Here is an 18,680-nt window from a genome sequence, read left to right as displayed (position 1 = left end):
ACATTGGCCTTCCTTTTGTGTGCTTGTATTCCTCCCTGTTTTACTAACATTGTTCTGTTTAACCTCAAACAGATCATTCAGGGAACTCCTGTACATTTATTGGTTTTATTCAAACAAGGACAAATGTAAATCAATAGGCAGGTCAATAGAGCTCGTTTGAAATCAGCTGGATTCAACTGAGATTTTATTAGTGCCCAACTTGTTTTGTTAATACTTTAATTCTAAAGACTTTTGCCAGGAAGAACAAACACCTGAATGGCTCCTCTCTCACAATGTTTAGCACCTTGTGACCAGTGGTAATGTCAAGGTCTAAATCAAGATGTGAAGAGCAGCCTCTGCATTCTGCTCCTGTGGCCAAGGGATGGATTTGGAGATGGACTGGTAAGTACCAGGACCAGGAGTGCATTGGAATGACTAAGGAAGAGCATGAACATGTCCAAGACCTTCTGGAGCTTTCCAAACAAAATCTAAAACTACTCTCAAGGATTGTTCAGAGGTCACTGGGGGCTTGAAGAGCCCATCTAACATGTTTTGTGAGTAAAACAAGTAAAGCCTCCACCCATGGACATTCTCAGGGCCGTGCAGGGGACTGCAAGAAGGGCCACACTCTTGCAAGAGGCTAAAATGAACTTGCTTTTAATCTTGTTTTGGAGGGGAGGTGATGCTGGAAAGATTCAGATGCAATTTCTCAAAAATTTGGAATGTATATAAGTTATGGGAATCTGTTCTTAAGATCCTTTGCTCCACTTCATAATCTTCAATTTCACAGTGAGGAAGGAATAGAGTCCAGAGACATCAAAGAGCCGGAATTGTGCTTGCAGCTATTAGTTCTTAGATGAAAAAAAACCCAAAGCTAAAATTTAGAGCCCAAAGGACTCTAATTCTCCAGCACTTTTCACTAATGGAGCCCAAGCACACACCAAATAAATATTTTAAATCCTAATACTGATTTGGAAGGCAGCTTGTTTAAGAGGAATATTCTGGCACCACGTGCATTTGACTAGCATTCATTTAAAGTTCAAAATTATTTGCAGTTTCTTGAGAATGCTTCAGATAACTGTTTCTTTGTGATCCATCATATTTTCACAGAGTGGACAGTTGAGTATCTCAGGAGACAATCTGATCTCTCTGCAGTAGGAGCCACGGACAATCCACATCAGCCATTTGTCTGCCCAAGTCTTTACTGACAAAAAAACCCCTCCAACCCTGTGAGAAGTGAGATCAGCACTGCAGGGGGGCTCTCTTGAGGAGAACATGCCCACCGGACTTTGGAAGATTCATCTACTACCTGTTGTCAAAATAAAGTTTTTCTTTACTTCTAGTGCATAGAAATCTATCTCAACAATGGTTTGGAGCCAGTCCCTGTGCTGTGAGAAATGCCAGGACTTGCAGGGTGTTCAGAGCATTATTGGGATCCATTTCATACCTCAGCTGTTATTAGAAGCATAAAATGTGCAAACGTTCCCCGCTGCTGTAAATGTCACCGTGCTGGGGGCAAATGCTTTGATTTTCTATCAGCAAATAATGTTAAATTATATCGTGTTTAATCACGCTTGGGGAGAGCCATGAACTTTAAAGAACGAGTTTCTCTCCGATCATTCCATCCTCAGCTCTCCTGAAAATGGGCATCAGCAGTTACAAAATCCTGAAGGGAACTCCCACAGCCTGGGGGCTTCCTGATGGTTCAGCACTGACAGCAGAGCACTAAAACACAAACCATTTAGACATCACCATTATTTGGATTGAGGCAATCAGGTATTTGAGCACAGAATTTGAAAGTTAACTTCAAAAATCAGAACCCTCTGATTTTCTGGCACCTTTTGGGGCGTTGACGTTTTTTGTATTTATAGAAGAGTCTCCATTACCTGGTGTGACACAACCTTAAAACTGTTGATGTCTAAATAAAGCAGCTGCATCCACCAGGCCAGACTGTAAGTGGTTGGGAGGTGGGAGTTCTCCACGGGAGGAGCTGCAAGGCTGGGGCTCTGTACGTGTGGAGAATCAAACCCACACTGCCCACCTGCTCTGCCACAGGGAAGGGGAGGCACAGGCAGGGAGGCAGCATGTGGAGGAGACTGGTACAGGGGTTAAAGAATATAAATTCCCAAATCCCAAAGACACAGTGGAAGGTAACACTGGTGGTATCTTAGCAACCAGAGAAGTACAAGCCAGGCTGTGCAGGGAAATCAGCTCCAGCCCAGCTTTGAGAGCTCTCTCAGGTTTATGTTTCTTACGTGTTTCTGAAACTGGATATTTAATCACAGCATTTGAAAACGCCAAAATTTTTTGGTGGAGAACATAATCCTTGGTTTCTGCTGAGGGGAGTCACACTTTTATATTTGGATTGGTAGCCACTAATTTATTAGAGCAATTCCATCAGCACAGGCCAGACCTGAGGGGCAGGTTGGGAGAGGCAGTAGGATTCCCACATGGAAGGAGGGGTTGGTGCAGTGCTGGGGAGGGCTCCCCACAGCCCCCAGGGCAGGGGCACAGAGATGGGGCCTGAAACTACTGAGGAACAGGAAAGTTTTCTATGTGGTATCTCCACCTTTTTTTCTGATTAAAGTGGCTTCAGCACTGTCAGTACAGACTTGATTCTCTGCATTTCTGTATCACCCCAATATACAGAAATTGATATTTTTTCCTAAATCGTCTGAAATAGAAATATCTATTTCACAGCAGTCACGGGGCTTATGGCACAAGTTTGATCACAATGCAGAATTAGTATAAGATCAGTCCATTTTCAAAACATCAACTTTCCATACAGTGCCTTTGGTATAAAAATGCAGCAATCTTGAAGCAGAATGGAATTTACAATTGGTTAAATAATAGGATAATAGATGCATATAAATGCCAGTGCATAAAAACTTCATATTCACTTTGTTGCTCTTTTATTGTAGGACTTTCAGCACCTATTACTTCTTATTAATCCTATTATTCCTATTATTCCTCTTCCTATCATCATTAACCTTCATGATAATAACCAGAAACCTCAAAAGTTTGAAAACTTTTTTGTTGAAAGTATGTCTTTAGATATGTTCTATTTGTTACATATAATAATATTTTATTGTCATCCTGGAAAGATACAATCACCTAAAAAACCACCCAGAAAATAGGTTAAAGAGCAAATTAGTTCTGTTTGATAAAAAGCAGATAGTCAAAGTCAATAGTTATCTGCTGTTCAGTGGTAAGTGAAAATCCTTTTAAAGATTGACAAGGAATAGGAAATTATTCAGGATCCCCTGAATGCTCACATTCAAGAAATATTTTGTCTGCTTAATACTCCCTATCCAGCTCTAATCAATTGTCTGTCAGCATCCAAAAGATTGTTTCAGCTCACAAAAGGCAAACCAGATAATTTATTGTAAAAATACTGTTATTAGCTTGTGTATAGCTCTTTGTTAAGCCACTAATGGTTCAACTGTGCTAAACAGTCAGATATTTGGGAAGAGGAAAATGAACCACTCAACCGTATTTCTGACAAATAAACTGTGCCTAAGTGGTTTTAAACAATTTTCAGTAAGACTCACGTAGTGAAGGTGTCTGTCACCAACAGAAAGGTCTCACAGGTCTTGTTATTTACTGACATCCAGCCCTCTCCAGGGCCTTTGCTTTGTTACCTGGCTCGGGGCTGACTCAAGGGCAATTTTTAATTAGTGTCTGGAGGTTAAGGAGTCACTTTTTGGCTGCCCCCAGGGATGCTCTTCCCCCAGCACAGAGAGATGCAGGTGCCAGCAGCAGAATGGACAATGTGCTGCCAAAAACAGGGGAAAATAGACAATGTGCTGCCAAAACAGGGGAAAATGGACCCTGGGAAGCGTCTTCTTCTAGACCCAACTGTGCAACAAATGGTTTAATAGTCTCTCCCTCTGCAGCAGCATTCTTAAATAAACCCAAAATGCTCAAATACCCTAAACCCAGCAGGTCTCGCTGCCCTGCCGGGGGTCCGGCCCCGGGCAGCTCCCCTGGAGGACGATGGATTTGGGATTGAAGCGCCGGGCGCTGTCAGCGGTGCTGACAGAGACAAAACCTGCCCGGAGATGGGGAGCAGGATCTCCGTGCCTGGGAGTGGAAATAATAATCCTTTGCCCTACCTGGAAGCAGCGACATGAGGGTCTCCAAGTTTTCCCTGGCTGGGATGGCAGACAGGGGGGAGTCGGAGGAGGGTAGAAAATGTTGGTATCAAATGTAGAGAGAACGCAGATTTATCAGGAGAAATCCCTGCTGTTGTCTGGTTGCTCCTTTAACCATATGAGAACTAAAAGCAATTATTTCAATGGGAAATCTGAACGGATTCACAAAGTATGGATTTTAAACATTAAAAATTTCAATAGTTAACACCTTGAACAATAAACAGGAATTAACCTCTTGTGCCAGTACAAACATTTATCAGCACTGCCAGTCTGGCAGCTGACAACAACCGGGGCATTCAAATTTCTTTGAGTCTTCCCAGTCAATATTAACGAGACACTAAATGCTCAGATTGCCCCTGCCCATTAGATTAGATTGACTGGTTTTTTGTCTCCATGGCCTCTTGAGGAGTGATAAGCACCTGCTTTGAACAACTTCTTGGAGAAGATTTCTTGATTACAGCCTTGGAGTCCCTCCTGGGAGGTGTCTGACAGCTGCCCTTCCTGCTTTGGAAACAACTGGATCATCCTGCCTGCTGATGGATGATGCAACCTGGGAAAGCTTCTGGGATGGGATAGAGGATGGTGCCTCAACCCCCTCGTCTGACCTGGCTGGAGAGGGCAGCAGGACAGAGGAGCTCTGTGTGATACCTGAGACCTGCCACCAGCACAGCACGAGCTGCTCCAGGTCACTGAGATGGCCTTCAGAGAGAGGACAAAAGTCTTCCTTTCAAATGATCCTGAGTTTCCACTCAGGACAGCAGGCAAGTAAGCCCAGGGTGTCATTCCAAGCAGCACGCTGACCCAGCGCTCTCTCCTCCAGGGGAACTGAGAACACTCCTGGGTTTCAGATATTGAGCAGGGAGCATTCGAGGGGAGGATCTCAGCCCTGCCACACAAGGTGCCAAAGGTCTTTTTCTTCTGGGAATGGCTAAAAAAGGAGATGCCCAATAACTGAGGGTTGGAATTGCAAAATAATGAGAAATGCTCCCCATTGGCTTTTGTACTATCCAGGTGGCATTTTATATTCCACTTTTTTTTTTCAGCAGGAACGACTTTCTGCTGCACCTGCAGACACGGATCTTCACCTGCTGCTCTGTGCTGGGAACAATCCCAAGCTTTCCAAAGGGCAATTCTCATCAGGCAGTCAAGTGAGCAGCAGTGTTACAAAGAGTTTTACCTTGGCCAGAAGCTAAGTGCATTGTTTACACATATATATGTTTAATATACACGTGTTCAGCTGTGAAGAATGGATGGAAAACAAAGGGCTGCATGAGGAGGTTTGCTATCCCCAAATGAAGGTGGGGTGAGTGATGCTGAGCCCACAGAACCTGTTCTCTGGGTTCACACAACCTTCCCAGGATGTGCTGGGAGTGTCTGTGGCTTCCTGAGCCCGACCTGCTGCAGGGTGGGGGGAGATGAGGCAGAACCTCCAAAGATGAACTTGCAGTGGCCACAAACGAGGGATCCCTGCTCGTGAATGCAGCTGCACCTCAGAGGGAAAGAGGCTCCCAAGTTTGGCACCTTGCTCTGCATTTTGACAGCTTTCCCTTCCTGGGGCACTGTTCCTTGCACAGATGCAGCCCAGCTTTACATAAGGTTTGTGTAATGAGGTCTCTCCTCATTAATTTTCCTCTTGCAATCCCCATCCACCTCTTTCCCTTTGCCTTCTGATTCTTCTGCTTGGATGTTTTCCTTCTGCTCCTTATTTCTGAAGGAGGTATCCAGACATGAAAAGCCAGAGCAGAACTGAGCTGAGCTAATTAGCAGCTGCTTTAAGCTATTGTTTACCCTGCCCAGGAACACGGCTCCAATCAGTGCCAATTGGGATCACAGAAATGTTGCTGGACAGAGCCAGGCCAAAGCCTTGAGAGCCCAGGGACAGCCCCTTTTCAAACTCACCATTTTGCTGCAGAGGCATTTCCCTGCTCCACAAGTTCCTGCCTGCAGGGAAATGGTTGGAAACACATTTCTCACCAATTCCAGGTAAGTGGGAACACTGTGTGAACACTCTGAGTCAATGCAGCATCATCACTATGGCAAAACAGGGAGGAAAGAAAGCAGGAAAGGTTTGTTTTAAGAAAAGGAAAAAAAAAAAGAAGGAAAAATTAAAAAGGAGTTTGCTTTTTTTAAATCCTTTTGGCTGCCACAAAGTTCTAATATTGCCTGTTATGGTTGCAGCTCCTGGGAAGGAGCCAGTAACAAACCTGGTTGCTCTGGGTGAGGAGGCACATTGGCAGCATTGGCTCTTCCCTCCTGGGGGCACAGACACAACACACACGTTTGTGTCACTCAGGCCCTGGGTAACGTTTGGAGCTGCTCTGGGTGTGGAGGGGCCTTGCAAAGATGCTCCTCAGCTCAGCTGGACTCCACTTCAGTGCAGGCAGGAAAACTGAATTAGCTGCATCTGCAATAAATGCACTTCAGGTTCAAAGCTGTGAATTTTACTTTTTTTTCTGGATCAGGCTATGAATGTTTTTGCTCATGCAAATATATGAATCTGCTCTGATCTCCATGAGAACAACATGGAAAGATTTGCATTGACTTTATGAACTGTTAGTTTTGAACTAAATCATAACTGGTGAAAAGCATAATTTGGGCTTGCTTGCAGTTCATAACAAACCCATAATGATTTGCAAAAAGGGAAAAAAGCCTCTGTCAAAATGAAAGCAGGATGTTTGGCTGAAGCCACTGCACCAACATTGCCAGCTCTCATTTGTTCCCCAGGCTGAGGAGTGACAGTGTCACCTAGCAACTCCTGAAGGGCATTCAGACCTGACAGTGCTGAACTCTACAGAAAAGCCTATAAATAAATGAATTTACAAATTAATACATTTTATGAGTGTCAAAAGCATCACATTTGACATTAAAAAAATTAACACTGTACAGGAGGAATCAAAAAATAATTGCCGTGCTGCCAGTGATGTAGTGGGAGGATTTAAACACATAATCATGAAATGCTGTGACCCTGGGAAGCAAAGGGGTGCATTTCCAATGTCCCTGCTCTGAAAGGTGTGCCTGCACACCCAGAAAATGCATATACATGGATCTATGAACGTCTCTATGGATATTATTTTAGATAAGTTCCATGTTTTTCAGGTACTTACGTTAACAAAGAAGAAAGATTCGTGTCTTAAGGTTTGCCCAAAACATTTAATCCCTTCTCATATGCACAGTTCCCTGTTCTTCAGCAGGTTCAGACCCTCCCCTGCTCTCTCAGCCCACCTGAAGGTCAAGGTGTGGAGCACCATGGTGGGCTGCAGTGCTGAAATCCAGTAACTTCCCATTGCATTGCCCCTGCCAGAGCTGCCTGGATGGAAAAGAGAAATCCAAGTGCATGGAAGAGCTGAGCCAAAACCCAACAGGCACGTGGTCAGCAAAACCTGGGCTGATTTTGGCTGATGGATCAGCTGTGGTCAGGATCATGTCAACCAGCCAGTCTCTTTACTCCATGGACTAAAACTAAGAAAAACAGAATTAATAAAAGCTAAATTAGGCTTACAATAATTTATAATGGGAAATCTCGAGTAGTCCAACATCAGAGAGACAGGTCTAGGCCCTCCTTTGCACAGCTGAGAAGACAAAGTGTCCCCTGCAGTGATTTTCTAGGTTATACTTTAATTATTAAAAGCTTTCACAGAAGAAAAAAAATAGGGAACTTTCCTAAGAATTATCAGACTTGTAATGCACCAGGGCATTTGCTAAGAGGGGAAATAGCAGTTCTAGCAAAAGGAAGGAGTGGGTCCATATGGCACTGCACTGTCTGTGGGGTTGTCCCTCCCCACAGCCCCTCAGGTGAAGGTGCTGCTCTCCCTGCTCTGAGGGCTCTGAGTTCACCCCCAGCCCTTCCTCCCCTCCAGGTCACTCACAGGGACTTCTCCAGGGTGGGGCAAAGAGCAGGTGCTAATGGGATCTGCCTGCAGGCTGGTCTGAACAGGCTATTCCAAAATAGATCTAAGGAGCCAGAGAGCTTTAAATCAAACCTGAGCCTGCAAAAGGGGCATCGGTTTGAGAGTGAAAAAAAATACCCAAAAAACAACAAAAACTTTAATAGATGTGAGAATGGAAACAATATTTTACAGGAACTCATTAGTGGCTCTACCCCAAAACCTTTCCTCTGCTTTCCTCCTGCCTCCTGTGAGCCCTGGGCTCAGCCTGTATTCCAGCTGGGATCAGCAGGTTGGATATCCAGTGCTGGGGAGCAGCACAGCTCCTCCAGGCTCGGGGGACCCATCACTTCTGCACTCTGTGGGCACAAGGGACAACTCTGCTGCCTTTTGTTCCTTTTTACAAGCATATCCCCATTGGACAGAGGGGCAAACAGCTCCCACGTGCCCCTTGGCCTGGGGCTGGTTGTTCATGGAGAGAGAGAAGAGCCAGGGCAGCCACTCCCACCTACACCAAAACCAGACAAACATCAGACCTTTATTTCTGTTAGATTTGATTTCTTGATCCTCGTGGATACATTATTTGTACTTCTAAGGGCCAGGGCTGGCATCACTCCCTGTTCTGGCACCAACCAGCTCCTTTCCTGTACATTGATCAGCACAGGAACCACTCACACGGGTTTTCCCCTTCCCAACAGAGTGTCAGAGCAAAAGGCTCCCGATTTCCTGGACAAATTTGCCAATGGTGGCAGCAAGAAGGTCTGGCCCCAAAGGACAAACCACAGAAAAATAACCTGATGATGCTTTCTGCTGCTCCTGGGAGGATTGTGTTTCCTTTATTTTCCCAGAAGCTGCTGGCAGCTGGATGAGCTGAAGGGCTGCCTGGCAGGGAGGGCTCAGTAGGGGAGGGTGGGCAGGGTGGGTGGATGGTTCTGGTGCCCACTGACCCAGGACAAACAGACGTTTTGCTCAGTGTCACTGACCCAGCTCGGCCTCCTTCAGCAGCCTGAGATAAATCTGGAATTTCCCCATTTCTCCTCCAGCATTCCTGGTGCTCCCGCAGGGATGAGAGCACCTCACCCCTGCCCCCAGGCTGGCACTCTTCAGGGGGTGTCTCATACAGTAGAAAAGCACTGTTGCTACTACAGGGATTAAATATGATGTTTTTTTCCCCTTAAGAACATGTCTTCTATGCCATAAGGCCTGACACCAATGCATACACATTTATTTATGCTGCAACATTCCCATGGCTTCACAAAACAAACATTTTGTTGAACAATTTTTCTCTTACACTGCCTACATATATAAAACAATTTTATATAATGACTGAGGATAATTAAAAACTAAGTCTGGCCTTGCTGCTGCCAGTCAGAACATTTCCTACCCCATGGGTTGGGGTGAAACCAAACCAGATCAGTGAGACAATTTGTGCTCACAACAACCCTTCCCCTCTCCCCATTCTGTCCTCAGCTCCCTTCCATGACTGGATATTTTTCATGAGAGAACATGTTTTTTTCATGAGCAACTTGTTTTCTCCTAAAGTCACTGAGCAGAGCAGATGGAACAGCAAAGAACTGAACAGCAAAAGCTTTGCTGCCTCCAAACCGAGTGGGATAAAGGGTGAAGTGACAGCACCCCCCAGGACAGCTGTTCCCACAGCACAGGGCCTGTCATCCTCCCCTGCTCTCTGGGGGCAGCAGGGACCAGGAGGCACCAGAGCAAAGGGATTCCAACAGGCAGCAGCAGAGGGTTCCCCTGGGGATCACTGAGAACATAACATGGGATCCAGAAACAGTAAAAACCAGTTTATTTGATGATAAACTAATTAATCACTGAGGGAATCTATCAGTATGGTATTTCATCTGGCTTTCCAGAGTTTTCAGTTCCACCTTCCATCTGTAGTAAAAACCACCTCTGACTTTTTATTTTTAAAAGTATTTTACTTTCACTGACAAATAAAATACATTTTCTTCTTCTTTCATCATTACATTTCTCCACAGCTACCGCAGAAAAGCGGCGCTGAAGCAAAGCTGTAACCCCAGGAGAGGCTTGGATTTCTTCATTAGAGGGAGGTTCCCACTTAGGAGACAGATGGAAATAAGTTTGATTTGTTGTATAAATACTTAGCAACCCAGGGCCTGATGAGCTGATGAGCTTCAGTTTGATACTTTCTCCTGTGATTATGTCACAGCACCAGGTACATTGACAGAAGAAAAGTGCAGAGAAAATTCAGCAGTGATAAAAGGATTGCTGGTGGGTGGGAAACAAGCAGGAACACCCTGGAAGGTGCCTGGCTGGCTGCACAGAGGTCCCTGGGTGAGCTGGGGGAGTGGAGGTGCCTGGAAGGCACAGAAAGCCCAAGGTACCTTTGTCTCCAGGCACTGCGTGTGCAACCACAAGAGAAAACCACTTTCTGTTCTAAATGGTTAAAAACTCTTTGTATTAATCAAATCAATGCAAATTATATTATTTAGATGAGTGGCAGCTGTAATGGGCTGTACAAAGACACTCTGCCAGCTTAAGGAGAATGGGGAAGGCAATCAGCTCCCAGGGATGAGGCAGGAGCTCACAGCACAGAGAGGAAACAAGTCCTGTTGAGTGTCTCCAGACTCACGGTGGTGGGGGGTTAATGGGTCTTTCCTAAAGAGGCCTCCTAAGGATGTTTCCCCACTTCTGCTCTCCAAAAGCAGGGCTGTACCTGTAGGTACCCACTGGCTCAGATCCATCCACGCTTCCTGATAAATTTGCCTGCAGGGGTGGAAAAGGCTCCTCCTTTCTACCCCACCTAAGATGAGCATCCACAGTCTGAGGGTCCTGCCTGCAAGCACTGTCTGCCCATCCATGGGCTGAGGTCCTGCCCAAAAGCTCTGTCTGCTGGGACTGACAGGGCACCTGCACCCAGAGCTGCCACACCGGGCTGGACCTGCGGGCTGGAGCTGTGGGGCTGGAGCTGTGGGGCTGGGGCTGAGGGGTGGAGCTGTGGGGCTGGGGCTGTGGGGCTGGGGCTGTGGGGTGGAGCTGTGGGGTGGAGCTGTGGGGCTGGAGCTGTGGGGCTGGGGCTGTGGGGCTGGGGCTGTGGGGTGGAGCTGTGGGGTGGAGCTGTGGGGCTGGAGATGTGGGGCTGGAGATGTGGGGCTGGAGCTGTGGGGCTGGGGCTGTGGGGCTGGAGATGTGGGGCTGGAGCTGCGGGGCTGGAGATGTGGGGCTGGAGATGTGGGGTGGAGCTGTGGGGCTGAAGCTGTGGGGTGGAGATGTGGGGCTGGAGATGTGGGGCTGGGGCTGTGGGGTGGAGCTGTGGGGCTGGGGTTGAGGGCTGGAGCTGCAGGCAGGGAACAGGCAGCACAGGAGAGTCTCTGGTGAACTTCCCCAGGGAAGGAGTTCTCCCAGCAGCTGTTCCTGCTCTCCCACACTCCTGTTTGATCCAGGACAGGCACACAGGCTGAGTTAAGCTGCCAGTGATGACAATCAAGGTCATCCTTTCACTTTGACTTGAAATGATGTTCCTCTGCTTCATCAGCCTCCTGAGGTGTGAGTCACTCTGGGGATGGGTTGAGCTCCTACCAGACACCAGAGGATGAGCAGCTCCCACCTTCCAGCCCATGCACCTTGAGGCTTGGGACTAATGGTGTTTGGGAAGCACTGCACCTCCCAGGAGGGTGCAACCGAGCTGGGGTTTAACACAGGGAGAGGTGGAAGTGGAGGGAACTGTTCAAGGCGTTGGCTGAGCTGGGAGAAGAGGGAAGAGGGAGAGAGGGACTGAATACAACCCAGCTCAAAAGAGATGAATAGAGCTGTGAGCAATCCTTTCTGTCCTTGCAGAGAGGACTCCTGCTGTGTTCTGTGTTAGGTGACTTCTGGAGAAGAAAAGCTGTAGGAAAATAATATTTTCTGCCAGAGAGGAATTGCGTCTTTAGCCATTGTCCTCACCCTGTCCCACAGGGCAGAGATGAGGTCTGTCCCCTGGGCCACTCAGGGGGTGACCATCAGCTCCTGAAGACTCGTTTCACTCACGTCTTTTTGGTTCAAGGACCTCCACTGCTCCAGTTCCAACAATCCAATATGGGGTTCAACTGAAGTGCCAGCCTCTATTTTTTAGCCCCCATATACAGTGAAAGGACACCACCCTTCCCCAGCTCACCCCACAGCACAGTTTCCCTGGGGTTCTACAATACAATAAGAAAACGCTTTAAAGAGAAGATATTTTATTGAGTTATCTTACTCAAAATTAAATTAGCATTTTAATTTGTTTAATTAGTGGCAGGATTTTCGTACACCAGTTTATAATGTTGGGAAGGAGCATTTTACAACATCGCACATACAAATAATAAACTGTGCAATGCAGATGTTGCCACTAATTATAATATTTTAAGTGAAGAGGAAAACACTCCGCTTAGCTTTTAATTAGTTTTATTCCAAGCAGACACAGAAATAAAAATTTACTTATCTTTTAAGTAAATACCATCTGCAATATATTTCTATACCACAATGCAGTGCAAAGGCTCCCTGCACCTGCTGTGCTGCTGCATTTTTCCCTATGGAGAAAGCCTGTTGCTCCAGCCAAGGTGAGTGGGCAGTGCTGGGGGTTTGCAGAGTGGCTCTGACACGGAATGTGCCCCCAGTCTGCTCCAGCCAAGCTCTCACAGCAGTGCCAGGCCAAAGGGGCCCCTGCCCTGGTGGCAGGAGACCACAGCAAACGTCTGCCTGTCCCCCTGTCTGTGTGTCACTGGGCACTGGGGGACAGGCAGTGGGTCTGGCACACTGCAGGGCACAGAGGGGACTGGAGAATGACCTGTTGAACCACACACACGTGCCAGTTTGATCATCATGTGAGTGACACGGGGGCAGTGAACACTGCAGGGAGCAGCAAACCCACCCACTGCCTCCTTGCAGCCAGCACCTCTCAGCACGCTGCACAGCCACAGAGCCTCTGCCTTTTGGAAAAAAGATAAGTCCAAATAACCCCTCACACTGGCTCTTTTATTTTCCCATTCCTGTTCAGTGTTTCCAAAGCACAGGAGATGCCGATGGAAACATCTGACAAGGAATGAGCCCATCCAGTCTGTCCCTGTTCACTGCTGCCCAGATTCCACGCTCAGGTTTCCCCAGCAGCAGTCCCAGGGCAGGCAGAGCTGAGCTCTGGAGTTATTCCTGCCCTGGGAGCAGCAGCTGGCAGGGGCAGCACTGCTGGGGGAGGCTGAGCCAGCCCAGGGCACTCCTGGCACCAGGGCTGCTCTGTACCAGAAGCCTTTAAGCTCAGCCTGAGGGCAGGCAGGGAGGGCTCTGGGTGCATGGCAGGTGCTAAACAGCCCCTCTGTGAAGAGGGTGGGACCTTCCCCCCGTGCTGTGACAGCTCAGGCGGCTCACAGACATCTCACAGACATCTCACAGACATCTCAGAGACATCTCATCTGGATGCTGCTGCTGCAGAGCAAGCCCAGCACTCTGCAGACTGAGCCCGATCAGCCTCCCCTCAGGCTCAGGGAGTCAGGCAGGCACTGCCCCTCCTTTGGGTCCATCGGGGTTGGACTCATCCCAAGGAAAACTGCAGCAAAGGAGCCTTCTCACCTCCCCCTCCCCACCTTTGTAACGCCGCGGGAAACCAAAACCCAATAAATCACCCACCACTGCTGGTTTTAATGGGGAGTTTTACATCTGAATTTTACGTCTAAGTTTTACATCTAGACCTTCATATCCACTGTTCCTTCTGAGCTGATTTCTAAGATGTCCCCAAAGCCAAGCCTGCAGCCTGGTGACACCGCTGGGCACTGTGGGGAAGGGAGCCGTGGTTGTGACCATCTCCTGCCATGGCAGCTGTAGCAGCTGCTCATCTCCAAACCAAGCAGAATCAAAACCTGGAAACATGTTTTCTAAAAATGTGTATTTCATCATTTCTCCTCAGCTTTTGTTCTCGGGGAACAAGACGCAAAAATGGGAGGAAATAATTAACTGAAGGGCTCGAGGTGTTCTCACAAAGAGTAAATAATTTTAATTTGTTTTAATGAGCTGCCTCTGAAATCTTGGGGGTGGCTGCAGTGCTTGGGAGCATTGAGCCTCCGGGCAGTGTGGCTGAGGTGCACATGGACATCCCTCCTGCCCTGGTCCCCCCCTGCCAAGCCGCTGGCAGCACATGCCAAGCCCCAGCAGCCTGAGCAGCCCTGGCACTGCTGGAAGGTCCCACGAGTGGAGCCAATTGCTCTGCTGGCAAGTGCCAGCCTGGGGACCTGGGGACCTGCCTCTGGTGCCACTCACCCAGCATCAGCTTCTCCCGAAGGCTGGCCCTCCTGAATTACCACACAGTGACCTGCACACAAAATAATTAGCCTACAGACACGTCCTTTTTAAGAAATCTTGTAGTATTCCAGGTAGCCCTACTTTTCTCATCTTATTAATTTTGCACCGGTTAAATGAAAGCTGATAAACCAGAGACTGCTGTAAGACCCAGAGAAAATTAGGTTATGTAACCTCTTTTTTATTTATTTAGCATGGTATCAAAGTTGTTTCTTATCATTCTTCAGGTACATTGTGCTGAGGAATAAATTAAACTGTCTATTCAACAAAGAGGAGCTGATTTTCCTGCTGCTAATTTTCTCTCTCCTTCTCAATTCTCACTCTATTATTAGGGGGGAAAAAACACCGAGCTTAGCTGAAGCCAGAAGAGCCCTTCCAGCCTGGTGCATCGCACCTCTCACGATCCGAGTGGTCCATCTATTGGCCTCTGCTCGACACGACAAGCACCAAAGTCAAAAGTACAATGATGTTTTTCTTTACATAATTACTTGCTGATGTTGACAAACGGAGCGGCAGCTGTGCCCTTTTTAGGGCGAGCAATCACAGTCACGTAGCCGATTTCCCGGGGTGTTTGTGCCCCTCCTGCCCACGGTCCCGGCTGTGCCAGCCCGGGAGCAGCAGGGCTGGGCTGCACATGGGCCCCCTCCCCGGGAGCCAAATCCCTCTCCCGACGGTTTCTGTCACGTCTGGAAGTGCTCCCACTGCAAAGTGGGTTTGTTTTCTATAAATTGGGATGGGAAGAGCCAGCAGAGCTCTGCACTCCCAAAACTGAGAGGAAGGAAGGAAGGAGGAAAAGGGGAGTAGCTGGAGAAAGAGCTCCCCCTTGGGAAGCACAGCAGGGTTGTAGGATTTGGTGGGTTATGGCCCCTTCCAGATTTGCCCCAGGCCAGGCTGGCACAGTGGGATGAACAGCACTCATGCCTGGCTGGCACTCAGGCAAAGCTCAGGGCTCCTGCCAGGCTGGGTCTCTGCTGGAAGATCCAGCAAGGAAAGACAGGGACTGTCAGGGAGCAGGGTTTGGGGTGCAGTGGGGATTCACCTCACTGCTCCTCCCTGGCACCACAGGATGAGTGGTCTGACCCCTCTGCCCTGCTTCCCCTGCTCATCCCAGAGCCAGTGGGGACTGGTGCATGAGACCACTGCCAGCCCCCAAACAGACACACAAGGCACAAGAGCACAAAAAACCCCAAGAAAATGCAGCTCTGCTCCTCAGAGTTCCCAGCTGCAGGGCAGGTCTGCCCGAAACCACAGGGCATCTCTGGGCAAGGCAGGAGCCTGGGGGAAGGTGACTTGCTCAAGGTCACTGACCCAGCAGTTCCTGGTTCTTGGTGGATGCAGCCACTACAAATTCAGTGCTGTTTCTGTCTTTGGAGTCATTTCTGGCTCCATTTCACCCCGAGGGCAGCAGGGGCAGCAATGTGGGGGCAGCAGTGCCTCGAATGCCCCACACAGGCACGAGGAGCAGCTCCTTGGGGCAGGTTCTGCACTGTGCTGTTCCCTGCCCCACAGGAGTTTGGGGTTGTCCTTGGCCAACACAAGGAGTGTGGCAGGGCATGGAAACCAGAGAGGGCAGGGCTGGCAGGATGTGCACACACGTCTGTGATGGACATGGGGGGTCCTCTCCCCCTGCCCCCTCTGCAGGCAGGTCTGTCCCGTGGCACTGCCCTCCAAACATGGAACTGTGGGAATAACTCAGAGACCTGACCCTGCAAACAGCTGAGCAATTGCTGGAAGGGCCCGAGGTTCTGCTCCTGTGCTAATGCTCCGACTGTCTCTGTTCATCTCAATTAGGCAGAAAAGTCTATCCTTATTAAAATTGTCAGCTTTCTATTTTATGTGTGTAAGGGCAGGAGAGAAGTCAAGTAAATGTGTGGGTGACACTGCTGAGGGAGAGCACAAAGCACATGGACACAAAAGCCCTTTGGTCCTTCTCTTTTTCTTTTTTTTTTTAATTAATAAAAACATGGGCTAATATGACATCAGGGCTCCTGGGCATGGCAAGAACCTGCTCCACTGGGTGCTGGGGGGCTGTTCCAGGGGCACCAGAGACAGCAGAAAGTGCCATGAAGGTCTCACCAACCTGGCACCTCCAGGGCATCATTCCAGCCCGGAGCTGGAGAAGAGGTGGTGCCCACTGGTGAGAGCAGGGGAATGGAAAGAAACTGGGGGGAGCACTGGGGCACAGGGCAGGTGGCAAAATGGAACTGAACTGCTGAGGAAAGAAGGAGAGGAAGAAGGGGAGAAGCCAGTTTTTTCTCAGCCCAAGGTAAATGATATCAGGAAATTTTACCCAGCATATGGGAATGACACATTATGGGACAGAAACACTTTCTGTGTGTATCTAGGTGTTTACACGTGCTCTGGGGCATCAATGCAGCTAGAAATGGCATTAACAGGTAGTGATTTTCTTCATCTTATTTTCAGTATGACTTTCTTGTCCTGCTTCTGCTTCACACCTACTGGCCCGAAAATGGCAGTTCACCAGTTCAGATTTCACCATTAGCTTTGGTAGTTATCAGGTTTCTGCTTATATAAAGGCTATGAAAAACTTCAGCTCTTCTGTTTAAATCAAAAATAAAATCAATCCTTTCATTTCCTTGTTGTTTTTTTTTAATGACAACAAAACTGTGAACACAGGTAGGAAAATAATTGATGCATTCTAAGAAACTGTCAGGTGTGAAAAATGTTGAAGGCTCAACAACCCCATTAATGCTGTGAAAAGGTGTTAGACAGCAGAGCTCTGCAGCAGCACCAGCACAGCATAAGATATATACGACAGAAATTAAGACAACAGAATTCTGTGCACCCACTCCACGTTGGTTTGTTGTGGGAGCAGCGTTGCAGCTCGTGAGTGAAACCAGGAGCTGGAGAGGGACGAGGGGCAGCTCCAAGCCCACCAGGCAGGGCAGTGAGTACCCCTGGGCATTCCCTGGGGTTTGGGGAGCAGCTGCAGGTGGCACTGATGGGCAGAGCTGCCTTTTCTCCCTCCCTCTGTGCTTCTGGTGCTGCCTCACTGCCCAGACACAGGTTTGAGCTGATTCCCCTCTGAAGGAGCCTCCCCTGTCCTGCCCAGGAGCCAGTCCTGGGCCCCCAAAGGTTCAATCCCCACCTCCCCTGCACCAGGAGGGTTGCCAGGTCCACACCTTCCCTTGGCATCATCCCACAGCCGGGTGGGTCCCCACAGCCATGCTCCTTTGTGGGTCTGAACACGAACACCCCCAAAAAAGTCAGGTTTGACTTGTTTTGCAGTGTTTGTGACCAGCTGAAAGAGCTGGGGGCACCTTTCAAAGCCAATCTGCCTGTGCTGGCTGTGGTGCCCCCTGAGGAGTTGGGTTCAGTGATTGCTCTTCCCTCTCTCTCAACACTGTGTCCTTTGTCATGAACTGCTTGGTACCGTGCCCTGGTCAGGTTTAGGAAAAAGACTTCTTTTTCCACCCAGCTCTGCATAAGCCCACTGAAAAGTATCTGCCATGTTTGTCGACAGATAAAGCACCACACCAGAAAAACAAACTTTTCTGTAATAGCCTGAGGTTCTTTAATTTTAATCAAAAGCGAAACAAAACCCCTGAAATGCATCAAATTCCCATTAGAACTGGAAATGTACTGACATCCTGTGATATTGCCTTCTACTGGCATTTCAGAAGTTTAAAATGAAAAATTAGCTTTCAAAAAGTAGGATCTTCTTGATTAGGAAAACTTGTTGAAACTGTAATGGAAAGATCAGAACAACTTCATTAGTCTTCATTAAATAAAATAAATGTTATTTTTATTCCCTTCACATACAATCATATATTACAACTATTAATATTGCAGAGATGTTTCTTTTATCCCAGCATTTAATGCATAAAGCTGCAAACCTCCTTGGATGAAAAACAACTCATGATCACCAGAATGACATGCAGTTCATCTTTTTTACGTTCATTAATTTTCTGTAAATAGAGCACAGTCGCTTTGCATTGTTTGCACTAATGGAGAGCTCAGAGCAGTTTACCCCGTTACTACTTATCATTTATTTGGGTGATAATTTTAAAAAGCTTTTAAATTAAAATGATAAAGATGGTTAGGGGGAAAGATACAGCCTTTCAGAATGTTTCCAGCATGATAGATGATCCCAGCAAAAAAGATGGTTCTCATTTAAGAGATGTGCCAGGGCTGGCTGCACAGCTCAAGCAATTTTTCAAGCCCCCCACCTTGTTGTAGGCGTCTTGCCCAAAGGCATTTGGGAGCATAATCACCCCTGGGGATTCCTGCTGGTCCCCCCTGCTGGGGCCTCGGTCCCCCCGCCTGCCCTGGGGCACAGGGGTGGCTTCCCCTGGTGCTGGGGGTGGCAGGGACACCCCATAGCCCTGTGCAGGGACACCCCACAGCTCTGTGC

The sequence above is a fragment of the Neopelma chrysocephalum genome, unplaced genomic scaffold (genome assembly GCF_003984885.1).
Source record: "Neopelma chrysocephalum unplaced genomic scaffold, ASM398488v2 Primary Assembly neopelma1_63, whole genome shotgun sequence".
NCBI lineage: Eukaryota > Metazoa > Chordata > Aves > Passeriformes > Pipridae > Neopelma > Neopelma chrysocephalum.
This window is presented reverse-complemented; position numbering follows the sequence as displayed.